Source organism: Balaenoptera acutorostrata, chromosome 19 (genome assembly GCF_949987535.1).
Source record: "Balaenoptera acutorostrata chromosome 19, mBalAcu1.1, whole genome shotgun sequence".
Classification (NCBI taxonomy): Eukaryota; Metazoa; Chordata; class Mammalia; order Artiodactyla; family Balaenopteridae; genus Balaenoptera; species Balaenoptera acutorostrata.
The window spans coordinates 62,718,088-62,721,314 of record NC_080082.1 but is presented as its reverse complement, the minus strand read 5'-3'; the positions used below and the strand labels follow the sequence as shown (position 1 = coordinate 62,721,314).

The following is a 3,227-nucleotide window of genomic DNA, read 5'->3' as shown; positions in this document are numbered from 1 at the left end:
GAGATTTGATAGCCTGAGGTGGCCAGGGGAGGTTGGGACTAAATGGAGGTTGAGACTAAATCAGAAATTCTTCCTGCTGAATTGGAAGGTCTTCATCTGCAAATCACTAGACCTCGTTGTCATTACAATCACCTGGACTCTTCACCTTCCCCACCCAATTCTTAGCTTTATCTGTCTGGTCTCCATACCAATCAGAATAGGGGTTTTTTTGTTGTTGTTTTTTTTAAGATCCTCAACAGTTTTTAAAATCCTTTTACCTACAGCATTCTTTCCTCAACATTAATCTACAGCCTGGAGGTGAATGGGTGATAATCCTATTTATGAAAAGGATTCCTACCATTTAATCTAAAGTTACTGCTTTGTGATGGGGTTAAGGAGAAAAAGTGGGGGGATGGAAGAAGGACTGTTTCCAGACTAGATGAAATGCTTCTCTTGGGTGCCTACTTTGCTTACATGTGTGTCTGACACCTCTGAGACTTAATAGGCATCATTTAATATACCTTGAGCACCTAAGATGTGCTGTCATTAGTCCTAAATCCTCAGTCCTAAGTGCTGGGGATAAAATGGTATCTAAAAAAGAAAGAAAATCCCGACCCACGTGGAGTTTACATTCTAACAGCGAAGAGAGTTGACAATGAACTTAATAAACCAATAAAGTAAGCAGTTATGTTAGAACATCACAGGCTATGGAAAAGACATAGAGCAAGATTGTGAGTGTTGCGATGATGCAGTGGGTTTACTTGTCCGGAATTTTCCAGCTATTTAATTGCTTACTTCCCTGATTTCATGCAAGGCCGTCGATCAAATCATGCCTCCTCATGGACACCTCCTCCAACCAGCTTTTCTAAAATAGCAATTCATGATATTCACCTCCAAGCTGTGTCTTTATACTTAATATGTACAGCGAACTGACATTATAAGCTCATTTGCTTGTTTCTTTATCATCTGTCTCCACAACTAGAATGCAAGCTTGGTGAAGAAACACATTTTCTGTTTTGTTCAGGGCTGTGTGTGCCAGTGCCTGGTCCATCACAGACATTCACACAATAAATGAACCTGTCAAGTGAAAAAAAAAATTTTCAAGTCTGGGAGAACACTGGAAACCTAGAGAGAATCACCGTGAATGTGTATCTGTGTTATGATAATTTTACATTTGAAAAACAAAAGCAGGACTTCCCTGGTGGCTCAGGGCCACAACTATGCAAGCCCACACGCCTAGAGCCCGTGCTCCGCAACAAGAGAAGCCACCGCAATGAGAAGCCCGCGCACCGCAACGAAGAGTAACCCTTGCTCGCCACAACTAGAGGAAGCCCGCGTGCAGCAACAAAGACCCAGCGCAGCCAAAAATAAATCAGTAAATAAATTAGTTTTTAAAAAGATGAATTTTTAAAAAAAAGGAAAGAAAGAAAAACAAAAGCAAACCTCTACTTTTAGTAACACCCATTGTGAACCAAGCAGAAGCCTTTGGGAGGCATTTCAGACGTTGATCACAGTTGCAGAGTGTTTGGGGTAGAGTGGCCTTGGAGTGACACAGCTCTCTTTGGGAATATTTTCTCAGGCATCTTTGTGAGTTCTGTCCTGGTTTTCTCCTTGGTTATCTTGTATCTCCTTCAGGGTTTGGTACATTGTGTGGATAAGAAATCCAGTTAAAAAATGTTTGTGGTTTTTTTGCCTGACCTACCACCTACATTCAAGCTTTTCGAGGATGGCCATTCCTTTTTTTAAATAAATTTATTTATTTATTTTTGGCTGCATTGGGTCTTCGTTGCTGCGCACAGCCTTTCTCTAGTTGTGGCCAGCGGGGGCTACTCTTCATTGTGGTGCATGGGCTTCTCATTGCAGTGGCTTCTCGTTGCAGAGCATGGGCTCTAGGCTCGCAGGCTTCAGTAGTTGTGGCACGTGGGCTCAGTAGTTGTGTTGTGGCTCGCGCACTCTGGAGCGCAGGCTCAGTAGTTGTGGCGCAAGGGCTTAGCTGCTCCGTGGCATGTGGGATCTTCCTGGACCAGGGCTCGAACCCGTGTCCCCTGCATTGGCAGGTGGATTCTTAACCACTGTGCCACCAGAGAAGTCCAGGATGGCCATTCTTAATAATATTGGTGATGGAATGTACATGATAGATAAGAGAGAGGAAGGTATGAAAGATGAGATTCCAAGTGTCAGGAGTGTGCAAATGTGTGTTTGGAAGTGCTGTTGATTCACATGGATGAGGAAACATGGCTGTGCCTCAGCTTTAGGTGGGAGCGGAATCATGAGTTTTAATTTTGAGTTTCTGAAGGCACCTTGTAAAATCTTGGAACCACTTAACTAATTGAATTATTCAATACACTTTCCCGATTGTCTGTCAAGCTCCAGGGTCTGCTTGGGCTCTGAGGACACACATATAAATCATTCAGTACATATATGTTTTAATCATGCCACTCACATCCTGTTTACTACTCCAGCCTCAGTTTTCCCATCCAACAAATCCCTCGGAAGGTTGAAGAAAGGGGTTTATTTCTATATCTGGGTACCACTGTCTTTATGTCAGAGACTGTCCTTCTCTATTTCCTTTTATCCAAAAGAGCAATTCAGCCTTACAAATCACTACTTTATTGATGGATGGTTAAAAAAAAAAAAAAAAAGTTCCATGTGAGAAAGAAAAAAGAAAGTAAGGAATTGCAGTAGGGATTGTAAGGGAAGCAAACTTTTCTGCTTTTAAGGTTCTTGCTGGCGGTTCCTGAGAGTTAAATTGACATAAGTTTGACCAGCAGGAGGAAAACATACACATTAAAAAAAATACAGAACGCTTCATAATGTTGCGTGTCATCCTTGCACAAGGCCTATGCTAATTTACTCTGTATCATTCTGTTCCGATTTTATTACCCATGCTGTGGAAGCAAGCTCCATGCAAATTTATTTAATACACGTTTTACATGACATGGGAGACTTCATGAGGACTCAAGACACAAGGAGATGGCAAAACTTACTTGCTTTTTTTTGTTTCTTAAATCAACAATCGCTTTTTTAAAAATTGGAAAGTATAGTTGATTTACAATGTTGTGTTACTTTCAGGTGTACAGCAAACTGATTATATATATAGGGTTGGCCAAAACGTTCGTTTGGTTTTAAGGAAACAAAAGACACATATTTCATCTTCACCAAGAATTTTATTAAAAAATGTATTCACTAACCAAACGAACGTTTTGGCCAACCCAATATCTATATATTCTTTTTCAGATTCTTTTTCA

General features: G+C 40.9%; 1 non-coding gene across 1 annotated transcript; it reads right to left on the bottom strand.

Moving 5' to 3' along the window:
- Positions 1 to 2,771: 2,771 nt before the first annotated feature.
- LOC114237868 (U6 spliceosomal RNA) lies at positions 2,772 to 2,875 on the bottom strand. The gene has a single exon (XR_003623339.1). It is a non-coding gene; the product is annotated as a U6 spliceosomal RNA (small nuclear RNA).
- Between the last annotated feature and the right edge of the window lie 352 nt (positions 2,876 to 3,227).